Source organism: Dendrobium catenatum, unplaced genomic scaffold (assembly GCF_001605985.2).
Source record: "Dendrobium catenatum unplaced genomic scaffold, ASM160598v2 fragScaff_scaffold_375, whole genome shotgun sequence".
In the NCBI taxonomy this organism is placed as follows: domain Eukaryota; kingdom Viridiplantae; phylum Streptophyta; class Magnoliopsida; order Asparagales; family Orchidaceae; genus Dendrobium; species Dendrobium catenatum.
In genome coordinates this window covers 39,109-47,608 of record NW_021318837.1, presented here as the reverse complement: position 1 = coordinate 47,608, position 8,500 = coordinate 39,109, and the positions used below count along the sequence as shown (strand labels likewise).

General features: G+C 29.9%; 1 non-coding gene across 1 annotated transcript; it reads right to left on the bottom strand.

Annotated features, from left to right (window-relative positions):
- Positions 1 to 5,335: 5,335 nt before the first annotated feature.
- Positions 5,336 to 5,441, bottom strand: LOC114579414. The gene has a single exon (XR_003700385.1). It is a non-coding gene; the product is annotated as a small nucleolar RNA R71 (small nucleolar RNA).
- Between the last annotated feature and the right edge of the window lie 3,059 nt (positions 5,442 to 8,500).

The following is an 8,500-nucleotide window of genomic DNA, read 5'->3' as shown; positions in this document are numbered from 1 at the left end:
TGAATAGGGTCTTAACCTCTTTGGGATTCTGATCTAGCCTTTATACCACCCTTCTTATTATGCCCATGCTGCATGATGAAGCTAGGCCAACATCATCCACATCACCCGGTAGATTAGTAAGGTTGGCATTCTTCGGTACATCTTGTTTAAATGGGCTTTTAATGATAATAACATTTATAGCTAGGCCATCATCTTCTACTTTCTTCTTCTTCTTTTGTGTTACAGTCCTGGATGAAGATTCAACTTATTCTCCCGGGGTGGATAAAGGTTTAAATGTTAGAAAGTTCTCAAATAGAAACTTCTCCATAGCCTCAAAAATCTCACATCCATCTCCCGCTGCTCGAATACATTATGTTCTACTACAACCATTCATCGCTCAATTAGAGCCATTTTTTATTTGAGATGAACAAACCTTTTTTAAAGAATTTAATTTTAATCAAATATAATTCGGATGGATTCCTCAATGCTATCATGGTGTAGTTTAGTAGGGGAAGTATGTTGCTACTGTCCAAGTGACCTGGGGGATGTGGGTGTTTGATGGGCTAGTTTGAATAGGCTTGATGATTTGAAAGGTGTAGGTGACTGAATGGTAAAGAAATAACTAAGTGATGTTTGCATAAGGTGAGTTGTAAGTGGGGAAATATTTCAGGTGATGTGGATGTTTGATCTACACATACATATGGGGGTTGAGAGGGAGGTGTTCCTAATAATGACCTCTCCTCATTAGTTATTTCGTCAAAAGAAAGTAATATATCTACATCTTTGAGACCTTCAAATAAACTAGTAGGCTCTACTTTGCTATAAATTATATCACAACCCCATAGAAGAAAATGTGGTCTTGACTTTGAATCCACTAGTGTATGGACTATTGTGTGCTCTAGAAATCATAACTACAAGCAAAATAGAAGGCTGTCATCATAAAAAAGAAAATCAATGATTCTGAATCATTTAAATTTAAATAAAACATTCTATGTACTCACAATTATAATCTGTATGAAATTATTCAAGTATTCAAGTGGTTGTAATTTTCTAAACTTCTTAGCAATTGCATAAAACTTAGCCATAAAGAAATCTCTAATTGATTTTGGCCAGTTGTAAGATAAAAAATTATCTACATTACGAGCTACACTGAGGATAGTAGCTAGTGTTTGGTAGTTGCACAGAGGAAATAAAAGGTTTGACAACAAGTAAATGATGAATTACTTCACTACATCAAGAAGTGGAGTTGAGTCATCAAAACTAAGAACCTTCTTCTTAATGTCATTTGCTGATTTCCTTGTGATTCAGACACTTCTCAAGTCAAAATGGTTTCCTCTATTCGATAGGCCTAAGATCAAAGAAACTTTATTGGCGGTAAATGGTAACTTTTGGTCCATAATGATAAAGCATTGCTTCTTAATATCCCAGAATGACAACAACCTATAAATCAATGGAACATTTTGTATGTAGTGAGGCATCAAAAGAAAATGATAAAGATGATTTTGCATCAATCTATCCACAAAGTCTTTGTTGAGTCCAGTAATTAGGTTGTTAAGCCTAAGTAAATGTCCCAAGGCTACCAAGAGGGGGGTGAATTGGTAGTTTATTTCAACTAAATGATCACATACTTCTCTAAATGTCAATGTTTTGCAACAAAAACTAATCTTTGGAATATATCCAAGAAAAATATGATGTAGTTGATCAGAAAAAATGTATTCTAGCCCCAATACCGAGGGGTATCGAGCAGTACCATGTGGTACCCAAAGGTATCGACCAGTACCTAATGATTGACAATAGTTCCCAAACGGTACCAGTGTTTCCCAGATGGTACCCAATGGTAGACACATACAACAACGATTGGCGATTGCATGAAAGTTGCAAGATGCTTCGATCATCTCCAAAATAAATTACAAACGATCATTGATGAACTCCATTCCCAAAAAAACTTCAATGATCCCTCACCATGACTATTCCAAAGTGGATTCATTCATCATGAGGGAATTAGCATAATTACTTTGGACTCAGCATTCTGATATGAGTGGGGATAGTGTCTGCCACCTATCCGGTCACCTCAATTTGTAATTTCCCTAATTCGATGGGAAGGATATATAATTACAAGCATTACTTCAACCTCAAAAATGTTCTTCCATCCAAATAAGTACAACTTGCCTCATTTCACTTAGCTCCTTCTAGGTATTAGTAAACCTTAAGGCTTGATGGGTTTGAATTTAAAAATGAACTCTCTACATAGTAAATAAGGTCTATAATGCTTGAGGGCCAAAGATAGCATAAACAATAATATTATATATTGAACATCTCTATCTAGGATCTTTTATCTTTTATAAAAGTTTGTTAAATGTCAACTTTTTTATCTCAAAATTCCTCCAACGCCTACTCATGAGGCATTAGATTATGTAGTGAAATTGCGAAATCTCAAAATAGAGGATCTACTCATAAGAATCTTAATCAGATCAAAACCCCTCTTAGCACTATTAGTCTACTTAAGATTGTCATTCTTTAAAATGTTAGCAATTGGAGTAATTAAAATGCTAAAGTGTATAATAAATATTCATGCCATAGAAATGCCTAACATCAATGAATGATTTTGATATTGTCCAACTAGAATAACTTTGATTTTCATTTATCTTTCAATCTAATTCTAATATGAATATATTCACTTAAGATCAATGTTTATAAAATCAATGGCTCTAAAGATCTGATCCAACATTTCATTAAGACTAGGTATTGGGAATCTATAATGTATAGTGATCCTATTAGGTTTTAGTAATAAAGAGATAACACATGGGCTATGGCTTTTCTAAATGAAATCTAACCAAAGTTATCCAAAAACTTATTTTATTAACTTAGCACATTTAAATGGGTCCATCCTATAATGTAAGAAATTTAGTAATTGAACCTGGGTCATAATCTATTGCATATCGTATATTTCTCATAGGAGGAAGCTCGTCTAATAAGTTATTTAAATGAAAATCTAAACACTCATGTAAAAGATTGGGTAATATAAATTGTATGTGAATCCTAGGTGATTTAGGTGTGGGCTCCTTCACATGAAGAAAGTAAATAGAAGATTTATCAAAGAACTCTTTATTTAAACACTTAAACCAAACACTCTAAAAAGTTATAATTAGTTGTTAAGTGGGTACAATGATACTATGGGCAACATTGTAATGGAATCCCTTAGCAGTATGTAATCAAATCAAAATTAATTTAATCTTGGGGCCCTTCTTTTGTGGTTGTCTTCTTACATGTTAGATATGTGCTTAGGTTGAAGTGTCAGATTGACCTTATTAGTTTATTTTGTAGGATATAGTTTGATATTCTTCTTATTAAGTTAAAATGCATAAGCATTCTCACCATCATAATATATGATGTTTTTATTAGTAATTAAGGCCTACCAAAGAGTATATATAGTATATGATACTTATAACTCCCCTGTTAGGCATCATATATCTGCTAATTACTGGAAGAGATGTGTGTATCAGTGAGATCACATAAAAGGATTCTAGATATGCTTAACATTTAATTTGGCCCTTAAAAATGCTTAAGTGGATATTTTATTCATGGAACTTCCTCCATTAATCTTTAGCTTACACCTATCCTCATTGTTAAAGTACACATTAAAAATATTTTTTCTTCACTAATGTTCTAAATCATTCCTACTTAATGATAGAAATCACATCTATGTCTCCTAAAAATCATCTAAAAGTGATGTGTTATCTACAGCTCTCTAAATTCTCTTGTTAATCATCTTCCTCCAATAAAAATAATAGCTAGTCTTTATAATGACTTTATATCTTCATTTTATTGAGGCACAAAAATAAATAATCTCCTTATTTTTTTAAATGGTGGACTTAGCTTTATTCTTTTTGTCTGAGTGTTAGTTGAGGGAGGATTAGACCAAGCAATAGGCCTTTAGATAGAATAACTAATGGTCTTTATTCTAGTCTTATAGAAGGGTTTATACTTCTTTTATTTTTTTAAATGAGTAAAGTGATACATGTAAATTATATAGCATTTTAAATATTTTATTTTCATTGAAAATGTGTTATTTTTGTAATATTTGTTTAGAAAAAACTAAAAAATCATAAAAAAAAATTCCAATGAGCTTATAGCGCTGCAGCATCTGATTAAACAATGCCACAATACATGTCACCTTCAGTACTACTGAGGAGCCATAAATTGGATATCAGAATGCCAAGTTCTCTATTTGCAAGCATTGAAGCATAAAAAAAGTTAGCACCACAACATTACTAGTGCCACGGTGTTAAGAAGTCGGCTTTGTAGTGCCAAATACTCTATTTTTAAATATTATGGTTCTATAATTTCTCAATCCTTGGCACCATTTTTTAATCTTGAGAACCATAGCACTTGAATGTTAATAGCACCTCAAATTTGTAGTTTTAACTTCTAAGGGCTACACTCTATCTGTAAAGAGATATAACTGCCAGCTAAATAACTGATCCACATCAACAAGCACCATAATGATGCAAATGTTTCAGCTTTGATGCATTAGTTCATTTCATGGGAGCCACGGTGCTACTCATTCAAGCACCATATGCCTTATTTTTTACCCTATAAATAGCTATGGTATTATGTTTTACAGGGAGTTTAATCACTTGTATAAATTTAGTATTTCTTATAATACTTCTTTAGTTCCCTCTTAGAGTAAAATCTAAGGGAGGTTAGGGAAGTATAAGATATAATTATTTGAGGTATTTAGCATGTAATTTTAAGCTACTTTGTAAGTTAAGGAAGGAGTGTGGAGGAGATACTTTAATTCTTTATGGTGATATTACTCTATTGTATTTTCATTCTTCCATGAGTTTAATGAAAATGAGTTTGCATGTTATTTATTATATGACTAGCTAATTCTGTTATTTTGGATTGATGATGTAAAGTACATATAAAGAAATAATGAAAATTCTTATTCTATAAATGTTAAATAATGTTTTTAATAATAACTTGTTCTTAATTTAATGGACACGGTGATTATATGTGTAGTTAAAATGTAGTGTGATGAATAGCCTCAATTGAGGAATGCAGGAACTAAAAATATTGAGATAGAATGCCTGCATACCTACACATAGGATGCATAATATTCTTGGTTCTTAAGGAGATATTAAATCTATAAGAGGTCAGTAGATATCCTTTTCACCCTTATAAGCTAGATAAAGATCTAGGGATGCCTATACTCTAAATTATTTTTAGAATTAAAAGTCTCATTTGTAAAAAAGCTAAGAAGTTGTTGAATTCTTTACCCCAAGGTTCTATAACCACTTGGGATGAGTTGGCACATAAGTTTCTGGCTAAGTATTTTTCACTTTCAAAGATTGCCAAACTTAGAAACCATATCACTTCTTTTACACATTTTGAAGGAGAATTAATTTATGGCAGTTAGGAGAGATTTAAGGAAATGATAGGAAATGTCCTCACCATACTTTACCTAATTAGTTGATTATTCAAATATTTAAAAATTAATTAGTAGAATCTTATAAAATAATCATAGATGATGTAGCTAAAGGATCATTAATATCTAAGCCATATAAGAAAGCATATGAATTAATAGAGAAAATGATTATAAATAGTTTTTAGTGGCCTGCTGATAGGCTAAATCCTAAGAGAGTAGCAAAAATATATAAATTTAATATTTTGTAAATGTTTATTGTATAAGTTGCATCAATTACCAAGAATTTAAGCATAATAAGAGTAAATTTAGAATTAGGAATTGAAACATCTATTTAATTGGAGGATCAAAATTAAATTAAAAAGAGTAAAGTGCAAGAGATTAAAAATATTTATTTAATTGAAATACAAAATAATACATACTTTAAGACAAATAATAGGTTGGATGAACCATCCTAATTTTATTTTGTTAAATAATATTGCTAGCAACAATTAATTAAATTCTAGTCAAAATAATCAAACAGTAAATTTGAATAATCCTCAACAATTTACTGTTAATCCTAAACCTACATATATTCAAGGATTTAATCAAAGTAATCAAATTTGAAATAAAAAAATCATCATTGGAAGATGTAGCGATGTAGTTAAGGACTAAATTACAAAATAAGCAGCTTTAATTACAATTTGTAAACTCAATTAAGTTAACTTATAACTTAAGTCAGTAGTAAACCTATTTGATTATTACCTATTAATGCTAAAGTTAACCCAAAGAAAAAAAAAAGATCTAGAGAAAATCATTTAAAGAATGGTTGCAATGTACCCCAGCTAAGTAGACAAATCTTGGTATAGTCAAGTTCAAAACTATAAACTTAGCACTTATGGGAGACAACCAACTTGTATCTTTAGTTATCTTATTGTGATGATTGGAGTAGTGTCTTAAGCACCAGTTACCTTGTACCATGTGTTCTAGTTATATATATATATATATATATATATATATATATATATAACATTTTTATCATTCATATGAAAATATGTGAATTTATTAATGTTCATGTGTGCATTTATTTAAATTTGATTAAATTCTCCATATAATTACATTTTTACGTTGTCTTCCATTAAAATTATTGCATTCTGATTATTTACTTTACCATATTAGAAAATGTTAATTAAAAATTATATAAAATTATGATAATAATATGAGCATTGCTTTATAATTCATAGATTAAAAAACCTAATAATTACCTTACCTATATCGTTTAAATTATTGACGTAACTTTAATTTATAAGTTATAAATTTATACATTGACCTTTTATTTATAAGTTATGAATTTATACATTGACCTTTTCTATTGAAGGTGAATAATTAAGGTTAAAAAATAAATATGGGTAGGTTAAAATTAAAATAATAGCAACCTAAATTTAGTACTAGTATTCTTATTCAAATTTTACATTAAACTGATTAAGATTGTAAGAAGATTTTAAGGAAAAATGATATTCAAAATCATTAACTATATACTCTAGCAAAAATAAAAAGGAAATAAATGTGAAAAGAGTTTTAAAATTAAAAGAAAAAGAAAGGAAGAAAATAAAAAGAGTGCATTCAAAATTGGTATCAAATATATGCTTAAAATTTGACTATAATATTATACATAAATTCATAAAAGATAATATAGGAGAACTAGTACAAAAGTTGGTGAACAAAGAAAATTCCAATTTTAACTACAAATGCATCTAATCTTTAAAGCTGCATTATTCAATTCAGAATTCAAAAGTCAATTATTTTATTCATGACATAAAAATTCAATTTAAGCAATAATAACGGTGATAGGTTTGGATAATTATTAGTAATTGCTTCAAATTAGAATTATGACTTTATCCATTTTTAATAATTTTAGGCAATGGTATATTATTTTATATTTTAGTAATTTTAAATTATCAGTTTTTATTTTTCCTATTTAATTAATTAAAATTACATATTTCTTTATTTTCTTGAAGCCAAATAATAGTTTAAGCTGGGATGAATTTGATAAGTATAAATTATATAGTATTTTATATATTTTATTTTGGTGAAAATATGTTATTTTAGTTGTGTATATTTAAAAAAAACTCAAAAATGATAAAAAAATTTTGTGGAGCTTACAGTTCTATAGCATCCGATGAAATAATGACATAGCACCACCTTCGATGCCTCCAAGGCGCTACAAATTGGACATCATAGCACCAATTTCAAGCCAATGTTGAAACATTACTAGCACCACGGCATCAAGAAGTCATTCTGGAAATGTTAGATTCTCTATTTTACAATGCCTTGGTGTCATAATTTCTCACTCATTGGTGATATTTTTTGCACTCAGGTGTTGTAGCACTCAAATTGCAACAGCATCACGATGCTATTGTTGTAACTTCCAAGGTCCATATTTTATCAATGAAGAGAAACAACTGTTTTTTTTTTTTTTTTTTGAAAAGAGAAATTAATGCATTAAAAGCAAAGTAAGCAAAAAGAAAAGACTACAGGGTCGATTCCTCCTTCAATAACTTTACAAATTAAGAAGGAATCATATTCAAGCAAAGTTCTTCCCAAATAAAATTGTTAGCCGAGGCATACTTAGCACACCAATCGGCCAACCTGTTTCTACTCCTATCAACACAAGAGAAAATAACAAAATTAAACTCTGAAAGGAAATCAAAGTCTTCCTCATCCTTGAATCCATTAATCCTTTCCTTTTGAAGCCTTATAATAACATTTGCATTATCCCCTTCAATGATAGCTCCCTTGTATTTGAACATCCAATCATTAATGATTTCTTTCAAAGATTTTATTACTAGAAGCTCCAAATGGAATACATCCCAATGAATGTATTTTTTTCCAAATGCCAATAAGAATCACATATGACACCTCTAATACCAGCTTTATAGGAATTATCAATAGAAGCATCTACATTGATTTTTAACCATTTGGGTGGAGGGGATGCCAAGTTTTGAATAGCCTTGGAGGCTGGTTAACATCCCATTGATCCGAATTATTATTAACAATCAATTTAGATATAGAAGAATAGCAAACTGCATTAGCAGCCACCGAGATAGCACCATCAAC